This window comes from Oncorhynchus gorbuscha, unplaced genomic scaffold, assembly GCF_021184085.1.
Source record: "Oncorhynchus gorbuscha isolate QuinsamMale2020 ecotype Even-year unplaced genomic scaffold, OgorEven_v1.0 Un_scaffold_662, whole genome shotgun sequence".
Lineage (NCBI taxonomy): Eukaryota > Metazoa > Chordata > Actinopteri > Salmoniformes > Salmonidae > Oncorhynchus > Oncorhynchus gorbuscha.
In genome coordinates, this window is record NW_025745758.1 from 33,255 (window position 1) to 58,315 (window position 25,061).

At 48.8% G+C, this 25,061-nt stretch overlaps 1 pseudogene; it reads left to right on the forward strand.

Moving 5' to 3' along the window:
• LOC124019744 overlaps positions 1–23,861 on the forward strand; it is a 28,823-nt pseudogene extending 4,962 nt beyond the window's left edge.
• Positions 23,862–25,061: the final 1,200 nt, after the last annotated feature.

A 25,061-nucleotide genomic window follows, 5' to 3' on the forward strand; every position in this document is an offset into this window, starting at 1 on the left:
ACACACACACACACACACACACACACACACACACACACACACACACACACACACACACACACACACACACACACACACACACACAGCATCTTGTGCTTTACATGGAGATGTCTGTACTCTAAAATACAATGTAGCTGTTTTCCATGTAAACCTAGCTGTGAGAATATTGAATCTGTTCTTCAGATGTTAGATCATCTTGCTTGTTTGGGAGAAGAGGAGGATTGGCATGTATTCCTTCTGCTTGTATCCCGTTTCTCATGCTCCTGTCCTCTCGTCCTCAGTGCAATCGACTGTTAAAATGGTGCCCAGCGCCAGACTGTCATCACGTAGTCAAAGTCCAGTACCCAGATGCTAAGCCTGTGAGATGCACATGTGGCCGGCAGTTCTGGTAAGAGACAAGCCATACCATGACTTACATTCCTTGCTTAATGGTTTTGTTTGTTGTACATCACACGTTCTCTGGTATGTAAAAGACCCATCTACCACTAATACTCACACAGGAGACGTCTTGATTTTATTCACACACTGTTCTCAAAACGCATGATGATATCTCCTGCCGTTGTCACACAAATGGAATCCTATATAATAGGAAAAAAAGGCATTGATTTTAATGGTTACATGTGGATCTTTATTTCAACCCAATTCATTGCAGCTTCAATTGTGGCGAGAACTGGCATGATCCCGTCAAGTGTAAGGTATGTCACAACAGAGTCTAAATGCAACCCTCCCTGTCAGTGGTAATGTAATAGTGGTCAGACGCTGTCCACAAAAACAACTCTAACCCTTACCCCATATACATTTAATGTACTGTAGGTCTGACAGGATAGGTGGTGGTAGCTTCACCTTGTCCCCTGGTAGGATAGGTGGTAGCTTCACCTTGTCCCCTGGTAGGATAGGTGGATGGTGGTGGTAGCTTCACCTTGTCCCCTGGTAGGATAGGTGGTGGTAGCTTCACCTTGTCCCCTGACAGGATAGGTGGTGGTAGCTTCACCTTGTCCCCTGGTAGGATAGGTGGTGGTAGCTTCACCTTGTCCCCTGGTAGGATAGGTGGTGGTAGCTTCACCTTGTCCCCTGGTAGGATAGGTGGTGGTAGCTTCACCTTGTCCCCTGGTAGGATAGGTGGTGGTAGCTTCACCTTGTCCCCTGGTAGGATAGGTGGTGGTAGCTTCACCTTGTCCCCTGGTAGGATAGGTGGTGGTAAGCTTCACCTTGTCCCCTGGTAGGATAGGTGGTAGCCTCACCTTGTCCCCTGGTAGGATAGGTGGTAGCTTCACCTTGTCCCCTGGTAGGATAGGTAGAATGGTCACCATATTGCTTATCCTTTCAGTTCTCCACTAGTGACCAATGGGTTGGTTCTAGACTGGGCCCGAGTCTACACATTCATGGTTAGTGGTAAAGTGTTCTTGGGACAGAGGTCCCCTGACATGAACATAGTTATACTGTAATATAGTTACATTTATCAAACGAAGATTGGTTTACTTTGAACTTGTTGTATTGAATATCGTTGTTGTAATCTTTCAGTGGTTGAGGAAATGGATCAAGAAGTGTGACGATGACAGCGAGACGTCTAACTGGATCGCAGCCAATACAAGGGTATTTAAAAAGGCTTTGCTCTAAATTACAATCCTGGTCTGTTTTTTTATGCATCACTTGTGTGTCCTTCCCACGAAACCAGGTAGATTTGTATTTTTAGTATCTCTTTAAGCATTTTAGGACTGGTTTCCCCCAGATACAGATTACGCCCTATTCCTGGACTAAAAAGCATTCTCGGTGGATATTCTAGGCTTAATCTGTGTCAGGGAAACTGGCTCTTACATGTTGCTCTATAGTGCTGCCGCTGTGCGAACGATGGACTGTTACTGAGCCCCCATCTCTGCTTGGCCATCTGTCCCTCAGGAGTGCCCCAAATGCCACGTGACCATTGAGAAGGACGGCGGTTGCAACCACATGGTGTGTCGGAACCAGAGCTGCAAGGCAGAGTTCTGCTGGGTCTGCCTGGGGCCCTGGGAACCACACGGCTCTGCCTGGTGGGTGGGTGGGTGGGGGATCTACCTCCTACTGACTAGTGCTATTTTACTGGAAGCCTATGGGTATCTGCTAGCATGCTAGTAAGATACCCATAGACTTGCAGTCATTGTGCTAACGCTAGTTAGAGGTAGTTTCACGAGCTAATGCTAACTTCCTTCATACTGGCCACAGAAACGTAAAAAGGGTATCGGCGAGTTCATTTGACTCTGGGGGAAGTTGATTAATGACCTCACTGCCAACATTCAGAAGTATCCCTTTTAGATTCCATTATTGTCCTTCTGCTTTATCCCAACACCCCAGAAAGACACATACAGGTTGGAGCGGGGGGAGGGGGCTGCCTTACTTGGGCAGGTGTTGTGGTGGGGGTTAGAGGCCAGGGGGTATGGGTTAGAGGCCAGGGGTATGGGTTAGAGGCCAGGGGGTATGGGTTAGAGGCCAGGGGGTATGGGTTAGAGTATGGGTTAGAGGCCAGGGGGTATGGGTTAGAGGCCAGGGGTATGGGTTAGAGGCCAGGGGCTATGCGACTTCAAATGTGTGTGTGTGTATATACACTGCTCAAAAAAATTAAGGGAACACTAAAATAACACATCCTAGATCTGAATGAATGAAATATTCTTATTGAATACTTTTCTTTACATAGTTGAATGTGCTGACAACAAAATCACATAAAAATGATTAATGGAAATCAAATGTATCAACCCATGGAGGTCTGGATTTGGAGTCACACTCAAAATTAAAGTGGAAAACCACACTACAGGCTGATCCAACTTTGATGTAATGTCCTTAAAACAAGTCAAAATGAGGCTCAGTAGTGTGTGTGGCCTCCAGCCACATGAGGTCTTGCATTAGGAACCCAGGGCCAACCGCACCAGCATATGGTCTCACAAGGGGTCTGAAGATCTCATCTCGGTACCTAATGGCAGTCAGGCTACCTCTGGCGAGCACATGGAGGCCCCCCAAAGAAATGCCACCCCACACCATGACTGACCCACCGCCAAACCGGTCATGCTGGAGGATGTTGCAGGCAGCAGAACTTTCTCCACGGCGTCTCCAGACTCTGTCACGTCTGTCACATGTGCTCAGTGTGAACCTGCTTTCATTTGTGAAGAGCACAGGGCGCCAGTGGCGAATTTGCCAATCTTGGTGTTCTCTGGCAAATGCCAAACGTCCTGCACGGTGTTGGGCTGTAAGCACAACCCCCCCACCTGTGGACGTCGGGCCCTCATACCACCCTCATGGAGTCTGTTTCTGACCGTTTGAGCAGACACATGCACATTTGTGGCCTGCTGGAGGTCATTTTGCAGGGCTCTGGCAGTGCTCCTCCTGCTCCTCCTTGCACAAAGGCGGAGGTAGCGGTCCTGCTGCTGAGTTGTTGCCCTCCTATGGCCTCCTCCATGTCTCCTGATGTACTGGCCTGTCTCCTGGTAGCGCCTCCATGCTCTGGACACTACGCTGACAGACACAGCAAACCTTGCCACAGCTCGCATTGATGAGCTGCACTTCCTGAGCCACTTGTGTGGGTTGTAGACTCCGTCTCATGCTACCACTAGAGTGAAAGCACCGCCAGCATTCAAAAGTGACCAAAACATCAGCCAGGAAGCATAGGAACTGAGAAGTGGTCTGTGGTCCCCACCTGCAGGACCACTCCTTTATTGGGGGTGTCTTGCTAATTGCCTACCTGTTGTCTATTCCATTTGCACAACAGCATGTGAAATTTATTGTCAATCAGTGTTGCTTCCTAAGTGGCCAGTTTGATTTCACAGAAGTGTGATTGACTTGGAGTTACATTTTGTTGTTTAAGTGTTCCCTTTATTTTTTTGAGCAGTGTATATTGGGACTAAAATGTTTTTTTTGTGTTCTTTGTCCTCTCACTAATTCCTAGCTCTGTGTTTATTGTAGGTACAACTGCAACCGCTACAATGAGGATGATGCCAAGGCAGCGAGGGACGCCCAAGAGGTAACAGTGAGTCATGGTGTCTTTAGTGTTCCTCACTGTAGACTAGAATCACAACACAGTCCGGGTCTTTGTTGACCATCATGTATAATGATAGACGTATTTCCTCATTCCCACAACAGTTCAGTGATGGTGTAGTGGTGGCTATGCTAGTGGTGGCTATGCCAGTGGTGGCTATGCTAGTGGTGGCTATGCTAGTGATGGCTATGCCAGTGGTGGCTATGCTAGTGGTGGCGTGATGGTGTATTTGTGGCTATGCTTGTGGTGGCTATGCTAGTGATGGTGTAATGGTGGCTATGCTAGTGATGGCTATGCCAGTGGTGGCTATGCTAGTGGTGGCGTGATGGTGTATTTGTGGCTATGCTTGTGGTGGCTATGCTAGTGATGGTGTAATGGTGGCTATGCTAGTGATGGTGTAGTGGTGGCTATGTTAGTGATGGTGTAGTGGTGGCTATGCTAGTGATGGTGTAGTGGTGGCTATGCTAGTGATGGTGTAGTGGTGGCTATGCTAGTGATGGTGTAGTGGTGGCTATGTGGTGGCTGATGGTGTAGTGGTGGCTATGCTAGTGACGGCTGCAGTGGTGGCTATGCTAGTGACGGTGCAGTGGTGGCTATGCTAGTGACGGTGCAGTGGTGGCTATGCTAGTGACGGTGCAGTGGTGGCTATGCTGGTGACGGTGTAGTGGTGGCTATGCTGGTGACGGTGTAGTGGTGGCTATGCTAGTGACGGTGTGTGGTGGCTATGCTGGTGGTGGTGGCTGCAGTGGTGGCTATGCTGGTGGCGGTGACGGTGGCTATGCTGGTGGCTGTGGTGTGTGGCTATGCTAGTGGTGGCTATGCTAGTGGTGGCTATGCTAGTGGTGGCTATGCTAGTGATGGTGTAGTGGTGGCTATGCTAGTGATGGTGTAGTGGTGGCTATGCTAGTGATGGTGGTATGTGGTGGTGGTGGCTATGCTAGTGATGGTGTAGTGGTGGCTATGCTAGTGATGGTGTAGTGGTGGCTATGCTAGTGATGGTGTAGTGGTGGCTATGCTAGTGATGGGGGAGTGGTGGCTATGCTAGTGATGGGGGAGTGGTGGCTATGCTAGTGATGGTGGGGTGGTGGCTATGCTAGTGACTGGGGAGTGGCTATGGTGTAGTGGTGGCTATGCTAGTGACGGTGTAGTGGTGGCTATGCTGGTGGCTGTGTAGTGGCGGTGTAGTAGTGGCGGTGTAGTGATGGCTATGCTGGTGGCGGTGTAGTGATGGCTATGCTGGTGGTGTAGTGATGGCTATGCTGGTGGCTGTGTAGTGGTGGCTATGCTGGTGGCTGTGTAGTGGTGGCTATGCTAGTGGTGGCTGTGTAGTGGTGGCTATGCTGGTGACTGTGTAGTGGTGGCTAGTGGTGGCTATGCTGGTGGCTGTGTAGTGGTGGCTATGCTGGTGGCTGTGTAGTGGTGGCTATGCTAGTGGCGGTGTAGTGGTGGCTATGCTAGTGGCGGTTTAGTGGTGGCTATGCTAGTGATGGTGTACTGGTGGCAATAAGGCCAGAGTGGGTGTGGTATATGGCTAATATACCACGGCTAGGGGTGTCCATAGGCATAGGCATGGTATATTGGCTATGCTCACCCCCCGTGGTGCCTTATGGTGGCTATTATAAACTGGTTACCAACGTAATTAGAGCAGTAAAAATAAATGTTTAGTCATACCTGTGGTATACCACGGCTGTCAGCCAATCATCATTCAGGGCTCGAACCACCTAGTTTATAATGGTGGTTATGCTTGTTATTGGGTACTGGTGGTCATGCCTGTTATGGCGTACTGGTGGTTATGGCGTACTGGTGGTTATGGCGTACTGGTGGTTATGCTGGTACTGGTGGTTATGGCGTGACTGGTGGTTATGGCGTACTGGTGGTTATGCCTGTTATGGCGTACTGGTGGTTATGCCTGTTATGGCGTACTGGTGGTTATGCCTGTTATGGCTACTGGTGGTTATGCCTGTTATGGCGTACTGGTGGTTATGCCTGTTATGGCTACTGGTGGTTATGCCTATTATGGCTATGCTGGTGGTTATGGCGTACTGGTGGTTATGGTGGCGTACTGGTGGTTATGCCTGTTATGGCGTACTGGTGGTTATGGTGGTGGCGTACTGGTGGTTATGCCTGTTATGGTGTACTGGTGGTTATGCCTGTTATGGCATACTGGTGGTTATGGCGTGGGGTGGTTATGCCTGTTATGGCATACTGGTGGCCTGTTATGCCTATGCTGGTATATGGCATACTGGTGGTTATGGCGTACTGGTGGTTATGGTGTACTGGTGGTCATGCCTGTTATGGTGTACTGGTGGTTATGCCTGTTATGGCGTACTGGTGGTTATGCCTGTTATGGCGTACTGGTGGTTATGGCGTACTGGTGGTCATGCCTGTTATGGCGTACTGGTGGTTATGCCTGTTATGGCATACTGGTGGTTATGCCTGTTATGGCGTACTGGTGGTTATGCCTGTTATGGCGTACTGGTGGTTATGCCTGTTATGGCGTACTGGTGGTTATGCCTGTTATGGCGTACTGGTGGTTATGCCTGTTATTGCGTACTGGTGGTTATGCCTGTTATTGTGTTCTGGTCGTTATGCCTGTTATGGCGTGGTGCCTGGTTATGGTTATGGCGTACTGGTGGTTATGCCTGTTATTGCGTTCTGGTCGTTATGCCTGTTATGGCATACTGGTGGTTATGCCTGTTATGGCGTACTGGTGGTTATGCCTGTTATGGCGTACTGGTGGTTATGCCTGTTATGGCATACTGGTGGTGGTTGTACTAGTGGGCGGGGGGTTGTACTAGTGCACGGGGGGTTGTGTTAGTAGTTATACTAGTGGTGGGTGGGTGGGTGGGTGGGCTGGTGGTTATACTAGTAGTGGTGGGTGGGTGGGCTAGTGGTTATACTAGTGGTGGGTGGGTGGTTAGTGGTTATACTAGTGGTGGGTGGGTGGGCTAGTGGTTATACTAGTGGTGGGTGGGTGGGCTAGTGGTTATACTAGTGGTGGGTGGGTGGGCTGTTGGTTATACTACTAGTAGTGGTGGGTGGGCTAGTGGTTATACTAGTGGTGGTGGGTGGGCTGGTGGTTATACTACTAGTAGTGGTGGGTGGGCTAGTGGTTATACTAGTGGGGGGTGGGCTAGTGGTTATACTAGTGGTGGGTGGGTGAGCTAGTGGTTATACTAGTGGGGGTGGGTGGGTGGGCTAGTGGTTATACTAGTGGGGGTGGGTGAGCTAGTGGTTATACTAGTGGGTGGGTGGGCTAGTGGTTATACTACCAGTAGTGGTGGGTGGGCTAGTGGTTATACTAGTGGGGGGCGGCTAGTGGTTATACTACTAGTAGTGGTGGGTGGGTGGGCTAGTGGTTATACTACTAGTAGTGGTGGGTGGGCTAGTGGTTATACTAGTGGGGTGTGCTGGTGGTTATACTAGTAGTACTGGTGGTTATGGGTGGGCTAGTGGTTATACTACTAGTAGTGGTGGGTGGGCTAGTGGTTATACTAGTGGGGGTGGGTGGGTGGGCTAGTGGTTATACTAGTGGGGGTGGGTGGGTGGGCTAGTGGTTATACTACTAGTAGTGGTGGGTGGGTGGGCTAGTGGTTATACTAGTGGGGGGTGGGCTAGTGGTTATACTACCAGTAGTGGTGGGTGGGCTAGTGGTTATACTAGTGGGGGGTGGGCTAGTGGTTATACTACTACTAGTAGTGGTGGGTGGGCTAGTGGTTATACTACTAGTAGTGGTGGGTGGGCTAGTGGTTATACTAGTGGGGGGTGGGTGGGCTAGTGGTTATACTACTAGTAGTGGTGGGTGGGTGGGCTGGTGGTTATACTACTAGTAGTGGTGGGTGGGCTAGTGGTTATACTAGTGTGGGTGGGTGGGTGGGCTAGTGGTTATACTACTAGTAGTGGTGGGTGGGTGGGCTAGTGGTTATACTAGTGGGGGGTGGGCTAGTGGTTATACTACTGTAGTGGGGGGTGGGCTAGTGGTTATACTAGTGGGGGTGGGCTAGTGGTTATACTAGTGGGGGTGGGCTAGTGGTTATACTACTACTAGTAGTGGTGGGTGGGCTAGTGGTTATACTAGTGGGGGGTGGGCTAGTGGTTATACTAGTGGGGGTGGGTGGGCTAGTGGTTATACTACTAGTAGTGGGGGTGGGCTAGTGGTTATACTACTACTAGTAGTGGTGGGTGGGCTAGTGGTTATACTAGTGGGGGGTGGGCTAGTGGTTATACTACTAGTAGTGGGGGGGTGGGCTAGTGGTTATACTACTAGTAGTGGGGGTGGGCTAGTGGTTATACTAGTGGTGGTTGGTGGGCTAGTGGTTATACTAGTAGTAGTGGGGGTGGGCTAGTGGTTATACTACTACTAGTAGTGGTGGGTGGGCTAGTGGTTATACTAGTGGGGGGTGGGCTAGTGGTTATACTACTAGTAGTGGGGGGTGGGCTAGTGGTTATACTACTAGTAGTGGTGGGTGGGCTAGTGGTTATACTAGTGGGGGGTGGGCTAGTGGTTATACTACTAGTAGTGGGGGTGGGCTAGTGGTTATACTACTAGTAGTGGGGGGGGTGGGCTAGTGGTTATACTACTAGTAGTGGTGGGTGGGCTAGTGGTTATACTAGTGGGGGGTGGGCTAGTGGTTATACTACTAGTAGTGGTGGGTGGGCTAGTGGTTATACTACTAGTAGTGGTGGGTGGGCTAGTGGTTATACTACTAGTTGTGGTGGGTGGGCTAGTGGTTAAACTACTACTAGTAGTGGTGGGTGGGCTAGTGGTTATACTACTAGTAGTGGTGGGTGGGTGGGCTAGTGGTTATACTACTAGTAGTGGTGGGTGGGTGGGCTAGTGGTTATACTACTAGTAGTGGTGGGTGGGCTAGTGGTTATACTACTACTAGTAGTGGTGGGTGGGCTAGTGGTTATACTAGTGGGGGTGGGCTAGTGGTTATACTACTAGTAGTGGGGGGTGGGCTAGTGGTTATACTACTAGTAGTGGTGGGTGGGCTAGTGGTTATACTAGTGGGGGGTGGGCTAGTGGTTATACTACTAGTAGTGGGGGTGGGCTAGTGGTTATACTACTAGTAGTGGGGGTGGGCTAGAGGTTATACTACTAGTAGTGGTTGGTGGGCTAGAGGTTATACTACTAGTAGTGGGGGTGGGCTAGTGGTTATACTACTACTACTAGTAGTGGTGGGTGGGCTAGTGGTTATACTAGTGGGGGGTGGGCTAGTGGTTATACTACTAGTAGTGGGGGTGGGCTAGTGGTTATACTACTAGTAGTGGTGGGTGGGCTAGTGGTTATACTAGTGGGGGGTGGGCTAGTGGTTATACTACTAGTAGTGGGGGGTGGGCTAGTGGTTATACTACTAGTAGTGGTGGGTGGGCTAGTGGTTATACTAGTGGGGGGTGGGCTAGTGGTTATACTACTAGTAGTGGTGGGTGGGCTAGTGGTTATACTACTAGTAGTGGTGGGTGGGCTAGTGGTTATACTACTAGTTGTGGTGGGTGGGCTAGTGGTTAAACTACTACTAGTAGTGGTGGGTGGGCTAGTGGTTATACTACTAGTAGTGGTGGGTGGGCTAGTGGTTATACTACTAGTAGTGGTGGGTGGGCTAGTGGTTATACTACTAGTAGTGGTGGGTGGGCTAGTGGTTATACTAGTGGGGGGTGTGGCTAGTGGTTATACTACTAGTAGTGGTGGGTGGGTGGGTGGGCTAGTGATTATACTACTAGTAGTGGTGGGTGGGCTAGTGGTTATACTAGTGGGGGTGGGTGGGCTAGTGGTTATACTACTAGTAGTGGTGGGTGGGTGGGCTAGTGGTTATACTAGTGGGGGTGGGCTAGTGGTTATACTACTAGTAGTGGGGGTGGGCTAGTGGATATACTAGTGGGGGGTGGGCTAGTGGTTATACTAGTGGGGGTGGGCTAGTGGTTATACTACTACTAGTAGTGGGGGTGGGCTAGTGGTTATACTACTACTAGTAGTGGTGGGTGGGCTAGTGGTTATACTAGTGGTGGGTGGGCTAGTGGTTATACTAGTGGGGGGTGGGCTAGTGGTTATACTAGTGGGGGTGGGTGGGCTAGTGGTTATACTACTAGTAGTGGGGGGTGGGCTAGTGGTTATACTACTACTAGTAGTGGTGGGTGGGCTAGTGGTTATACTAGTGGGGGGTTTAGTGGTTATACTACTAGTAGTGGGGGTTTTAGGCTGGGCTAGTGGTTATACTACTAGTAGTGGTTGGTGGGCTAGTGGTTATACTAGGGGGGTTGGGCTAGTGGTTATACTACTAGTAGTGGGGGTGGGCTAGTGGTTATACTACTAGTAGTGGGGGGTGGGCTAGTGGTTATACTCCTAGTAGTGGTGGGTGGGCTAGTGGTTATACTAGTGGGGGGGTGGGCTAGTGGTTATACTACTAGTAGTGGTGGGTGGGCTAGTGGTTATACTACTAGTAGTGGTGGGTGGGCTAGTGGTTATACTACTAGTTGTGGTGGGTGGGCTAGTGGTTATACTAGTGGGGGGTGGGCTAGTGGTTATACTAGTGGTGGGTGGGCTAGTGGTTATACTACTAGTAGTGGTGGGTGGGCTAGTGGTTATACTAGTGGTGGGTGGGCTAGTGGTTATACTAGTGGTGGGTGGGCTAGTGGTTATACTAGTGGTGGGTGGGCTAGTGGTTATACTACTAGTAGTGGTGGGTGGGCTAGTGGTTATACTACTAGTAGTGGTGGGTGGGCTAGTGGTTATACTACTAGTAGTGGTGGGTGGGCTAGTGGTTATACTACTAGTAGTGGTGGGTGGGCTAGTGGTTATACTAGTGGGGGGTGGGCTAGTGGTTATACTACTAGTAGTGGGGGTGGGCTAGTGGTTATACTAGTGGTGGGTGGGCTAGTGGTTATACTACTAGTAGTGGTGGGTGGGCTAGTGGTTATACTAGTGGTGGGTGGGCTAGTTACAGTTGAAGTCGGACGTTTACATTAGAGGGCGACCGATTATGATTTTTCAATACCGATTATTGGAGGACCAAAAAAAGCCGATACCTTTTACTTTTTATTTTTTTTGTATTAATGACAATTACAACAATACTGAATGAACACTTAATGAACACTTAAGTCAGGCTTGTAGACCTCCTTGCTCGCACATGCTTTTTCAGTTCTGCCCACAAATTTTCTATAGGATTGATGTCAGGGCTTTGTGATGGCCACTCCAATACCTTGACTTTGTTGTCCTTTTGCCATTTTGCCACAGCTTTGGAAGTATGCTTGAGGTCATTGTCCATTCGGAAGACCCAAGCTTTAACTTCCTGACTGATGTCTTGAGATGTTGCTTCAATATATCCAAATATTTTCCTGCCTCATGACGCCATCTATTGTGTGAAGTGCACCAGTCCCTCCTGCAGCAAAGCACCCCCACAACATGATGCTGCCACCCCCGTGCTTCACGGTTGGGATGGTGTTCTTCGGCTTGCAAGCCTACCCCTTTTTCCTCCAAACAAAACAATGGTCATTATGGCCAAACAGTTCTATTTTTGTTTGCTGTTGCAAACCGTAGTCTGGCTTTTTTTATGGTGGTAATTTTGGAGCAGTCTGAGCGGCCTTTCAGGTTATGTCGATATAGGACTCGTTTTACTGTGGATATAAATACTTTTGTACCTGTTTCTTCCAGCATCTTCACAAGGTCCTTTGCTGTTGTTCTGGGATTGATTTGCATTTTTCGCACCAAAGTACGTTCATCTCTAGGAGACAGAACGTGTCTCCTTCATGAGCACTATGACGGCTGAGTGGTCCCATGGTGTTTATAGTTGCGTACTATTGTTTGTACAGATGAATGTGGCACCTTAAGGTGTTTGGAAATTGTTCCCAAGGATGAACCAGACTTGTGGAGATCTTGGCTGATATTATTTTATGAGGTCTTGGCTGATTTATTTTGAGTTTCCCATGATGTTAAGCACTGAGTTTGAAGGTAGGCCTTGAAATACATCCACAAGTACAGCTCCAATTGACTCAAATGATGTCAATTAGCCTATAAACTTCTGACCCACTGGAATTGTGATACAGTGAATTATAAGTGAAATAATGTGTCTGTAAACAACTGTTTGAAAAATTACTTGTCAGGCACACAGTAAATTTTGTTATTGTGTTCTAGTGGTGGTGCTGCTGCTAGTTATGGTGTTCTAGTGGTGGTGGTGCTGCTACTAGTTATGGTGTTCTAGTGGTGGTGGTGCTGCTGCTAGTTATTGTGTTCTAGTGGTGGTGGTGCTGCTGCTAGTTATTGTGTTCTAGTGGTGGTGGTGCTGCTGCTAGTTATGGTGTTCTAGTGGTGGTGCTGCTGCTGCTAGTTATGGTGTTCTAGTGGTGGTGGTGCTGCTGCTAGTTATGGTGTTCTAGTGGTGGTTGTGTTGCTGCTAGTTATGGTGTTCTAGTGGTGGTGGTGCTGCTGCTAGTTATGGTGTTCTAGTGGTGGTGCTGCTGCTAGTTATGGTGTTCTAGTGGTGGTTGTGCTGCTGCTAGTTATGGTGTTCTAGTGGTGGTGGTGCTGCTGCTAGTTATGGTGTTCTAGTGGTGGTGCTGCTGCTAGTTATGGTGTTCTAGTGGTGGTTGTGCTGCTGCTAGTTATGGTGTTCTAGTGGTGGTGGTGCTGCTGCTAGTTATGGTGTTCTAGTGGTGGTGCTGCTGCTGGTTATGGTGTTCTAGTGGTGGTTGTGCTGCTGCTAGTTATGGTGTTCTAGTGGTGGTGGTGCTGCTGCTAGTTATGGTGTTCTAGTGGTGGTGCTGCTAGTTACTGTGTTCTAGTGGTGGTGCTGCTAGTTACTGTGTTCTAGTGGTGGTGGTGGTGCTGCTAGTTACTGTGTTCTAGTGGTGGTGGTGGTGGTGCTGCTAGTTATGGTGTTCTAGTGGTGGTGGTGGTGGTGCTGCTAGTTATGGTGTTCTAGTGGTGGTGGTGGTGGTGCTGCTAGTTATGGTGTTCTAGTGGTGGTGGTGGTGGTGCTGCTAGTTATGGTGTTCTAGTGGTGGTGCTGCTGCTAGTTATGGTGTTCTAGTGGTGGTGGTGCTGCTGCTAGTTATGGTGTTCTAGTGGTGGTGCTGCTGCTAGTTACTGGTGTTCTAGTGGTGGTTGTGCTGCTGCTAGTTATGGTGTTCTAGTGGTGGTGGTGCTGCTGCTAGTTATGGTGTTCTAGTGGTGGTGCTGCTGCTGGTTATGGTGTTCTAGTGGTGGTTGTGCTGCTGCTAGTTACTGGTGTTCTAGTGGTGGTGGTGCTGCTGCTGTTATGGTGTTCTAGTGGTGGTGCTGCTGCTAGTTATGGTGTTCTAGTGGTGGTTGTGCTGCTGCTAGTTATGGTGTTCTAGTGGTGGTGGTGCTGCTGCTAGTTATGGTGTTCTAGTGGTGGTGCTGCTGCTAGTTATGGTGTTCTAGTGGTGGTTGTGCTGCTGCTAGTTATGGTGTTCTAGTGGTGGTGGTGCTGCTGCTAGTTATGGTGTTCTAGTGGTGGTGCTGCTAGTTACTGTGTTCTAGTGGTGGTGCTGCTAGTTACTTGTTCTAGGGTGGTGGTGGTGCTGCTAGTTACTGTGTTCTAGTGGTGGTGGTGCTGCTAGTTATGGTGTTCTAGTGGTGGTCTGCTATTATGGTGTTCTAGTGGTGGTGGTGGTGGTGCTGCTAGTTATGGTGTTCTAGTGGTGGTGGTGCTGCTAGTTATGGTGTTCTAGTGGTGGTGCTGCTAGTTGGTGTTCTAGTGGTGGTGCTGCCTAGTTATGGTGTTCTAGTGGTGGTGCTGCTGCTGTTATGGTGTTCTAGTGGTGGTGCTGCTCCTAGTTACTGTGTTCTAGTGGTGGTGCTGCTGCTAGTTATGGTGTTCTAGTGGTGGTTGTGGTGCTAGTTACTGTGTTCTAGTGGTGGTGGTGCTGCTGCTAGTTACTGTGTTCTAGTGGTGGTGGTGCTGCTGCTAGTTATTGTGTTCTAGTGGTGGTGCTGCTGCTAGTTATGGTGTTCTAGTGGTGGTGCTGCTGCTAGTTATGGTGTTCTAGTGGTGGTTGTGGTGCTAGTTACTGTGTTCTAGTGGTGGTGGTGGTGCTGCTAGTTACTGTGTTCTAGTGGTGGTGGTGCTGCTAGTTATGGTGTTCTAGTGGTGGTGGTGCTGCTAGTTATGGTGTTCTAGTGGTGGTGGTGCTGCTAGTTATTGTGTTCTAGTGGTGGTGGTGCTGCTAGTTATTGTGTTCTAGTGGTGGTGGTGGTGCTAGTTACTGTGTTCTAGTGGTGGTGGTGGTGCTGCTAGTTATGGTGTTCTAGTGGTGGTGCTGCTGCTAGTTATGGTGTTCTAGTGGTGGTGGTGCTGCTAGTTATTGTGTTCTAGTGGTGGTGGTGCTGCTAGTTATGGTTTTCTAGTGGTGGTGGTGCTGCTGCTAGTTATTGTGTTCTAGTGTAGGTGGTGCTGCTAGTTATGGTGTTCTAGTGGTGGTGGTGCTGCTAGTTATTGTGTTCTAGTGGTGGTGCTGCTGCTAGTTATGGTGTTCTAGTGGTGGTGGTGCTGCTAGTTATGGTGTTCTAGTGGTGGTGCTGCTGCTAGTTATGGTGTTCTAGTGGTGGTGCTGCTGCTGTTAGGTGTTCTAGTGGTGTTCTGCTAGTGGTGGTGGTGGTGGTGCTGCTAGTTATGGTGTTCTAGTGGTGGTGGTGCTGCTGCTATGGTGTTCTAGTGGTGGTGGTGCTGCTACTAGTTATGGTGTTCTAGTGGTGGTGGTGCTGCTAGTTACTGTGTTCTAGTGGTGGTGGTGCTGCTAGTTATTGTGTTCTAGTGGTGGTGGTGCTGCTAGTTATGGTTTTCTAGTGGTGGTGGTGCTGCTGCTAGTTATTGTGTTCTAGTGTAGGTGGTGCTGCTAGTTATGGTGTTCTAGTGGTGGTGGTGCTGCTAGTTATTGTGTTCTAGTGGTGGTGCTGCTGCTAGTTATGGTGTTCTAGTGGTGGTGCTGCTAGTTATGGTGTTCTAGTGGTGGTTGTGCTGCTGCTAGTTATGGTGTTCTAGTGGTGGTGGTGCTGCTGCTAGTTATGGTGTTCTAGTGGTGGTGCTGCTGCTAGTTATGGTGTTCTAGTGGTGGTTGTGCTGCTGCTAGTTATGGTGTTCTAGTGGTGGTGGTGCTGCTGCTAGTTATGGTGTTCTAGTGGTGGTGCTGCTAGTTACTGTGTTCTAGTGGTGGTGCTGCTAGTTACTGTGTTCTAGTGGTGGTGGTGGTGCTGCTAGTTACTGTGTTCTAGTGGTGGTGGTGCTGCTAGTTATGGTGTTCTAGTGGTGGTGGTGGTGGTGCTGCTAGTTATGGTGTTCTAGTGGTGGTGGTGGTGGTGCTGCTAGTTATGGTGTTCTAGTGGTGGTGGTGCTGCTAGTTATGGTGTTCTAGTGGTGGTGCTGCTGCTAGTTATGGTGTTCTAGTGGTGGTGCTGCTGCTAGTTATGGTGTTCTAGTGGTGGTGCTGCTGCTAGTTATGGTGTTCTAGTGGTGGTGCTGCTCCTAGTTACTGTGTTCTAGTGGTGGTGCTGCTGCTAGTTATGGTGTTCTAGTGGTGGTTGTGGTGCTAGTTACTGTGTTCTAGTGGTGGTGGTGCTGCTGCTCTGTGTTCTAGTGGTGGTGGTGCTGCTGCTAGTTATTGTGTTCTAGTGGTGGTGCTGCTGCTAGTTATGGTGTTCTAGTGGTGGTGCTGCTGCTAGTTATGGTGTTCTAGTGGTGGTTGTGGTGCTAGTTACTGTGTTCTAGTGGTGGTGGTGGTGCTGCTAGTTACTGTGTTCTAGTGGTGGTGGTGCTGCTAGTTATGGTGTTCTAGTGGTGGTGGTGCTGCTAGTTATGGTGTTCTAGTGGTGGTGGTGCTGCTAGTTATTGTGTTCTAGTGGTGGTGGTGCTGCTAGTTATTGTGTTCTAGTGGTGGTGGTGGTGCTAGTTACTGTGTTCTAGTGGTGGTGGTGGTGCTGCTAGTTATGGTGTTCTAGTGGTGGTGCTGCTGCTAGTTATGGTGTTCTAGTGGTGGTGGTGCTGCTAGTTATTGTGTTCTAGTGGTGGTGGTGCTGCTAGTTATGGTTTTCTAGTGGTGGTGGTGCTGCTGCTAGTTATTGTGTTCTAGTGTAGGTGGTGCTGCTAGTTATGGTGTTCTAGTGGTGGTGGTGCTGCTAGTTATTGTGTTCTAGTGGTGGTGCTGCTGCTAGTTATGGTGTTCTAGTGGTGGTGGTGCTGCTAGTTATGGTGTTCTAGTGGTGGTGCTGCTGCTAGTTATGGTGTTCTAGTGGTGGTGCTGCTGCTAGTTATGGTGTTCTAGTGGTGGTGGTGCTGCTAGTTATTGTGTTCTAGTGGTGGTGGTGCTGCTAGTTATGGTGTTCTAGTGGTGGTGGTGCTGCTGCTAGTTATGGTGTTCTAGTGGTGGTGGTGCTGCTACTAGTTATGGTGTTCTAGTGGTGGTGGTGCTGCTAGTTACTGTGTTCTAGTGGTGGTGGTGCTGCTAGTTATTGTGTTCTAGTGGTGGTGGTGCTGCTAGTTATGGTTTTCTAGTGGTGGTGGTGCTGCTGCTAGTTATTGTGTTCTAGTGTAGGTGGTGCTGCTAGTTATGGTGTTCTAGTGGTGGTGGTGCTGCTAGTTATTGTGTTCTAGTGGTGGTGCTGCTGCTAGTTATGGTGTTCTAGTGGTGGTGGTGCTGCTAGTTATGGTGTTCTAGTGGTGGTGCTGCTGCTAGTTATGGTGTTCTAGTGGTGGTGCTGCTGCTAGTTATGGTGTTCTAGTGGTGGTGGTGCTGCTAGTTATTGTGTTCTAGTGGTGGTGGTGCTGCTAGTTATGGTGTTCTAGTGGTGGTGGTGCTGCTGCTAGTTATGGTGTTCTAGTGGTGGTGGTGCTGCTACTAGTTATGGTGTTCTAGTGGTGGTGGTGCTGCTAGTTACTGTGTTCTAGTGGTGGTGGTGCTGCTAGTTATGGTGTTCTAGTGGTGGTGGTGCTGCTAGTTATTGTGTTCTAGTGGTGGTGGTGCTGCTGCTAGTTATTGTGTTCTAGTGGTGGTGGTGGTGCTGCTGCTAGTTATGGTGTTCTAGTGGTGGTGCTGCTAGTTATGGTGTTCTAGTGGTGGTGGTGCTGCTAGTTACTGTGTTCTAGTGGTGGTGGTGCTGCTAGTTATTGTGTTGTAGTGGTGGTGGTGCTGCTGCTAGTTACTGTGTTCTAGTGGTGGTGGTGCTGCTAGTTATTGTGTTCTAGTGGTGGTGGTGCTGCTGCTAGTTATGGTGTTCTAGTGGTGGTGGTGGTGCTGCTAGTTACTGTGTTCTAGTGGTGGTGGTGCTGCTGCTACTAGTTATGGTGTTCTAGTGGTAGTGGTGGTGCTGCTAGTTACTGTGTTCTAGTGGTGGTGGTGCTGCTAGTTACTGTGTTCTAGTGGTGGTGGTGGTGGTGCTGCTAGTTATTGTGTTCTAGTGGTGGTGGTGGTGCTGCTAGTTACTGTGTGCTAGTGGTGGTGGTGGTGGTGGTGCTGCTACTAGTTACTGTGTTCTAGTGGTGGTGGTGGTGCTGCTAGTTATTGTGTTCTAGTGGTGGTGGTGCTGCTGCTAGTTATTGTGTTCTAGTGGTGGTGGTGGTGGTGCTGCTAGTTACTGTGTTCTAGTGGTGGTGGTGGTGGTGGTGCTGCTAGTTACTGTGTGCTAGTGGTGCTAGTGATGCCAGTTATGGTGTTCTAGTGGTGGTGCTGCTAGTTTTGGGTGTGCTAGTGATGCTAGTTATGGTTTACTAGTGGTGGGTGGGTGTGCTGCTAGTGGTGGTGGGTGGGTGTGCTGCTAGTGGTGGGTGGGTGGGTGTGCTGCTAGTGGTGGGTGGGTGGGTGTGCTGCTAGTGGTGGGTGGGTGGGTGTGCTGCTAGTGGTTGGTGGGTGGGTGTGCTGCTAGTGGTGGGTGGGTGGGTGTGCTGCTAGTGGTGGGTGGGTGGGTGTGCTGCTAGTGGTGGGTGGGTGGGTGTGCTGCTAGTGGTGGGTGGGTGGGTGGGTGTGCTGCTAGTGGTGGGTGGGTGGGTGGGTGTGCTGCTAGTGGTGGGTGGGTGGGTGGGTGGGTGGGTGGGTGGGTGGGTGGGTGGGTGGGTGGGTGGGTGCTGCTAGTGTTGGTGGGTTGGTGGGTGGGCTAGTGGTGGTGGGTGTGCTGCTAGTGGTGGGTGGGTGTGCTGCTGGTGGTGGGTGGGTGCTGCTAGTGGTGGGTGGGTGGGTGTGCTGCTAGTGGTGGGTGGGTGTGCTGCTAGTGGTGGGTGGGTGTGCTGCTGCTAGTGGTGGGGGTGTGCTGCTAGTGGTGGGTGGGTGTGCTGCTAGTGGTGGATGGGTGGGTGGGTGTGCTGCTAGTGGGGTGGGTGGGTGTGCTGCTAGTGGTGGGTGGGTGTGCTGCTAGTGATGGGTGGGTGTGCTGCTGCTAGTGGTGGTGGGTGTGCTGCTAGTGGTGGGTGGGTGTGCTGCTAGTGATGGATGGGTGGGTGGGTGTGCTGCTAGTGATGGATGGGTGGGTGGGTGTGCTGCTAGTGATGGGTGGGTGGGTGGGTGTGCTGCTAGTGATGGGTGGGTGGGTGGGTGTGCTGCTCGTGGTGGTGGGTGTGCTGCTAGTGATGGGTGGGTGGGTGTGCTGCTAGTGATGGGTGGGTGGGTGTGCTGCTAGTGGTGGGTGTGCTGCTACATTACATTACATTTAAGTCATTTAGCAGACGCTCTTATCCAGAGCGACTTACAAATTGGTGCGTTCACCTTATGACATCCATTGGAACAGCCACTTTACAATAGTGCATCTAAATCTTTTAAGGGGGGGGGTGAGAAGGATTACTTTATCCTATCCTAGGTATTCCTTAAAGAGGTGGGGTTTCAGGTGTCTCCGGAAGGTGGTGATTGACTCCGCTGTCCTGGCGTCGTGAGGCTAGTGGTGGGTGTGCTGCTAGTGGTGGGTGTGCTGCTAGTGGTGGGTGTGCTGCTAGTGGTGGGTGTGCTGCTAGTGGTGGGTGTGCTGCTAGTGGTGGGTGTGCTGCTAGTGGTGGGTGTGCTGCTAGTGGTGGTGGGTGTGCTGCTAGTGGTGGTGGGTGTGCTGCTAGTGGTGGTGGGTGTGCTGCTAGTGGTGGTGGGTGTGCTGCTAGCTGGTGGTGGGTGGCTGCTAGTGTGCTGCTAGTGGTGGTGGGTGTGCTGCTAGTGGTGGTGGGTGTGCTGCTGTGGTGGTGGGTGTGCTGCTAGTGGTGGTGGGTGTGCTGCTAGTGGTGGTGGGTGTGCTGCTAGTGGTGGTGGGTGTGCTGCTAGTGGTGGTGGGTGTGCTGCTAGTGGTGGTGGGTGTGCTGCTAGTGGTGGTGGGTGTGCTGCTAGCGGGGGTGTGCTGCTAGTGGTGGGTGTGCTGCTAGTGGTGGGTGTGCTGCTAGTGGTGGGTGTTCTGCTAGTGGTGGTGGGTGTGCTGCTAGTGGTGGTGGGTGTGCTGCTAGTGGTGGTGGGTGTGCTGCTAGTGGTGGTGGGTGTGCTGCTAGTGGTGGTGGGTGTGCTGCTAGTGGTGGTGGGTGTGCTGCTAGTGGTGGTGGGTGTGCTGCTAGTGGTGGTGGGTGTGCTGCTAGTGGTGGTGGGTGTGCTGCTAGTGGTGGTGGGTGTGCTGCTAGTGGTGGTGGGTGTGCTGCTAGTGGTGGGTGTGCTGCTAGTGGTGGTGGGTGTGCTGCTAGTGGTGGTGGGTGTGCTGCTAGTGGTGGGTGTGCTGCTAGTGGTGGTGGGTGTGCTGCTAGTGGTGGGTGGGTGTGCTGCTAGTGGTGGTGGGTGTGCTGCTAGTGGTGGTGGGTGTGCTGCTAGTGGTGGTGGGTGTGCTGCTAGTGGTGGTGGGTGTGCTGCTAGTGGTGGTGGGTGTGCTGCTAGTGGTGGTGGGTGTGCTGCTAGTGGTGGTTATGCTGTAGTAGGGGTGGTTATGCTAGTAGGTGCGGTGATGCTAGTAGGTGCGGTGATGCTAGTAGGTGCGGTGATGCTAGTAGGTGCGGTTATGCTAGTAGCGGTGGTGGCGGTGGTTATGCTAGTGGTGGTGGTTATGCTAGTAGTGGTGGTGGCGGCGGTGGTTATGCTAGTGGCGGTGGTTATGCTAGTGGTGGTGGTTATGCTAGTAGTGGTGGTGGGTTATGCTAGTGGCGGTGGTTATGCTAGTGGCGGTGGTTATGCTAGTGGCGGTGGTTATGCTAGTGGCGGTGGTTATGCTAGTGGCGGTGGTTATGCTAGTAGCGGTGGTTATGCTAGTGGTGGTGGTTATGCTAGTAGCGGTGGTTATGCCAGTAGCGGTGGTGGTGGCGGTTATGCTAGTGGTGGTGGTTATGCTAGTAGCGGTGGTTATGCCAGTAGCGGTGGTGGTGGCGGTTATACTAGTAGCGGCGGTTATGCTAGTAGCGGCGGTAATGCTAGTAGCGGTGGTGGCGCTAGTAGTGGTTATACTAGTGATGACAAGCATGTATAATGATAAACATATTCACCCAAGCTTGATGATTGTTCTAATTTTAAGAGCCAGGCATTGTCCCTCCTCCTCCTCCAGCGGTCCAGGGCAGCCCTGCAGAGGTACCTGTTCTACTGCAACCGTTACATGAACCACATGCAGTCGCTGCGCTTCGAGCACAAGCTGTACGCCGGGGTCAAGGCCAAGATGGAGGAGATGCAGCATCACAACATGTCCTGGATCGAGGTGCAGTTCCTGAAGAAGGCCGTGGACGTGCTGTGTCAGTGTCGCTCCACTCTCATGTTCACCTACGTCTTCGCCTTCTACCTCAAGAAGAACAAACAGAAGAACAACCAGTCCATCATCTTTGAGGTAACTTTTCACAGCTATAGTCCTAACCCTTCTACTACCTGAAAAAGAACAAACAGTCCCATCTTTGAGGTGAGGGAGGGTAGAGAAGGGAGAGGGGGGAGGGAATGGAGAAGGGAGAGGGGGGGGGGGTGGAGAATGGAGAGGGGGTGGAGAATGGAGAGGAGAATGGAGAGGGGGAGAATGGAGAATGGAGAGGGGGGGAGGGGGTAGAGAAGTGAGGGCTACAAGTCTAGGTCTCCTCTCTAAAGTAGTGGCCCTATACTATACACGGAGTTTATGAAACCCAGCAGCATTGCAGTTCTTGACACACTCAAACTGGTGTGCATGGCACCTACTACCATACCCCGTTCAAAGGCACGTACATATTTAGTCTTTCTCATTCACACTCAATTGCACACATACGCGCAATCCATGTCTCAGGTCTTAAAACGCCTTCTTTAACCTGACTCCTCCCCTTCATCTATACTGACAATCTTTCGCCTGGTCAGCCTGTCACAGAAAGAGCAGGTTTTCTTAATGTTTTGTACATTCAGTGTATATGCTATGACTGAACCCAAGCGGTCCTCTTTTAGAACAATCAGGCTGACTTGGAGAACGCTACGGAGGTTCTGTCTGGATATCTAGAGCGGGACATCTCCCAGGACTCTCTGCAGGACATCAAACAGAAAGTACAGGACAAGTACAGGTGAGTTCAATACCTGCTATAGATGTCTTTATTATGATAGGAAGTACAGCTGAGTTCTATACCTGGTATAGATGTCTTTATTATGACAGGAAGTACAGCTGAGTTCTATACCTGGTATAGATGTCTTTATTATGACAGGAAGTACAGCTGAGTTCTATACCTGATATAGATGTTTTTATTATGACAGGAAGTACAGCTGAGTTCAATACCTGGTATAGATGTCTTTATTATGACAGGAAGTACAGCTGAGTTCTATACCTGGCATAGATGTCTTTATGACAGGAAGTACAGCTGAGTTCTATACCTGGCATAGATGTCTTTATTACGACAGGAAGTACAGCTGAGTTCTATACCTGGTATAGATGTCTTTATTATGACAGGAAGTACAGCTGAGTTCTATACCTGGTATAGATGTCTTTATTATGACAGGAAGTACAGCTGAGTTCTATACCTGGTATAGATGTCTTTATTATGACAGGAAGTACAGCTGAGTTCTATACCTGGTATAGATGTCTTTATGACAGGAAGTACAGCTGAGTTCTATACCTGATATAGATGTCTTTATGACAGGAAGTACAGCTGAGTTCTATACCTGGTATAGATGTCTTTATTATGACAGGAAGTACAGCTGAGTTCTATACCTGGTATAGATGTCTTTATTATGACAGGAAGTACAGCTGAGTTCTATACCTGGTATAGATGTCTTTATTATGACAGGAAGTACAGCTGAGTTCTATACCTGGTATAGATGTCTTTATGACAGGAAGTACAGCTGAGTTCTATACCTGGTATAGATGTCTTTATTATGACAGGAAGTACAGCTGAGTTCTATACCTGCTATAGATGTCTTTATTATGGAAGTACTATTAGGAAGTACAGCTGAGTTCTATACCTGGTATAGATGTCTTTATTATGACAGGAAGTACAGCTGAGTTCTATACCTGGTATAGATGTCTTTATGACAGGAAGTACAGCTGAGTTCTATACCTGGTATAGATGTCTTTATGACAGGAAGTACAGCTGAGTTCTATACCTGGTATAGATGTCTTTATATATACAGGAAGTACAGCTGAGTTCTATACCTGGTATAGATGTCTTTATTATGACAGGAAGTACAGCTGAGTTCTATACCTGGTATAGATGTCTTTATTATGACAGGAAGTACAGCTGAGTTCTATACCTGGTATAGATGTCTTTATTATGACAGGAAGTACAGCTGAGTTCTATACCTGGTATAGATGTCTTTATTACGACAGGAAGTACAGCTGAGTTCTATACCTGGTATAGATGTCTTTATATACCTGGTATAGATGTCTTTATGACAGGAAGTACAGCTGAGTTCTATACCTGGTATAGATGTCTTTATTACGACAGGAAGTACAGCTGAGTTCTATACCTGATATAGATGTCTTTATTATGACAGGAAGTACAGCTGAGTTCTATACCTGGTATAGATGTCTTTATTACGACAGGAAGTACAGCTGAGTTCTATACCTGGTATAGATGTCTTTATTACGACAGGAAGTACAGCTGAGTTCTATACCTGGTATAGATGTCTTTATGACAGGAAGTACAGCTGAGTTCTATACCTGGTATAGATGTCTTTATGACAGGAAGTACAGCTGAGTTCTATTCCTGATATAGATGTCTTTATGACAGGAAGTACAGCTGAGTTCTATACCTGGTATAGATGTCTTTATATACCTGGTATAGATGTCTTTATTACGACAGGTTGGTCTGCAACAGGATAGATGATTTAATAGATCAGTATATCTATGAAATGATACCAGATTTGTCTTTTTGTACTATGCCATTTCAATGGCAATGTTGGGAGGAGGATTGTAAACATGTCTACTATGAGGCTGATGTCATTGATCAGCGATTATTTTTATTCGTCTCTGTTGTCAAAGCCAAGTGTGGATTAGTTGGCAACGCTACAGCATTATAGGTAGCTACAGCAGGGTAGCCTAGTGGTTAGAGCGTTGGACTAGTAACCGGAAGGTTGCAAGTTCAAACCCCTGAGCTGACAAGGTACAAATCTGTCGTTCTGCCCCTGAACAGGCAGTTAACCCACTGTTCCTTGGCCGTCATTGATAATAAGAATTTGTTCTTAACTGATTTGCCTAGTTAAATAAAGGTAAAATAAAAAAATATCAGAATGAGACCAGACTGATTTTTAAAATGAGCCTTCCTCTCCTCCTCACTGTTTCCTGTTTCCTGTCCTCCAGATACTGTGAGAGTCGACGTCGGGTGCTGCTGCAACATGTGCATGAGGGCTATGAGAAGGACCTCTGGGAATACATAGAAGATTAAGACTCTTTACTGAAAGAGAAACCTCTACAGACTAGAGCGTTGATGCAATGCCACGGGGGCAGGTTGTTGCTGATCTTCCCAATATTGCATTTTTTTTCCTCCTCTTGGGTTTTGTTTAATGGAAAAAGTTTAAAATAAATTATATCAAAATAATAAAAAATAAAAAAAAGTAGAATATTTCAAACATTAATCGTACAACAGTATTGTTTGTAGCAGATTGGATTGTGAGGACAAAAAAAAAGAACTCCCCCGCTTCTCTCAATTGGTCACTATAGTAACATCATCATCACCCCCCCCCACTGTTCAGTTTCCCAGCAATGTATTTTATCTGTTTACTTTTTAAAGTACCCTTGTGTGGGACATGGGTTTGTGCTCAACACAGTCCAACTGTTCAAGCCATGTTCATTAAATGTGGTTAGATCACATGTAGGGTTTTTTGAATGTTGATTTGCTGATTGTAAAGGTGCTGAACCATGTGGGTTGGCAGGGGGGGGGGGGAGACCATAGGGAGTGCAGGAAAAAGGAAACATGTTTTTCAGTTTGTAAATAACGCATATGCATGGAACAGCAAGTGTGGACGTTTTCTTTCATTTGTCTTTTCTTTTGAAAAATATTTATTCTTTTTTTTCAAATATTCAATATAGTTGCTGTGTAGAAGACAAGTTCGCTCCTGCTTTAAAAGAACATGTATTCTTTGTGAGGGTTTGGAAGCTGTTGAACGAGTGATGAAACTGACCGGGTTGTAGTAGCTTTTTGAAAGCAATTCTGACAAAAACTAAATCCACCTAAAAGGATAGCATTAGATGAGAGAATGAGACTAAAGAACAAACCATCATCATCTTCTTCTTTTTAACAGCAAGCCAGACTGTAGTTCAGGTAATACATTGATTTATTCATAGTTGGAATTGACCTTGCAACCTTCAGAGGTTATCAGCTAATTGCACCTGAGGGTGTTTTGAGAAATGAACAGAGAATGACTTGGAAAGGACTCCGCTGTGTCCTAAGTGGCTCCATATTCTCTATATAGTACACTATGGGCCCTGGTCAATAGTAAAGCATTATATAGGGAATAGAGTGCCGTTTGGGATGAAGGTAATGTCCTGTTTGTTCTAACCCCTCCTCCTTCCCTCTTGTTTTTGTTCTTCCATCACCACCCCTCCTCCTGTTTCTCCTTAGAAGTTGTCATTTCCAGATAGCACACTACCAACTGTTTCATGAGAGCCAAATTGAGTGACATTCACTCATTTAAAAAAAAATAAACAAATGTATTTCTTTTTTCAGACTTGAGCTTTTCCTCA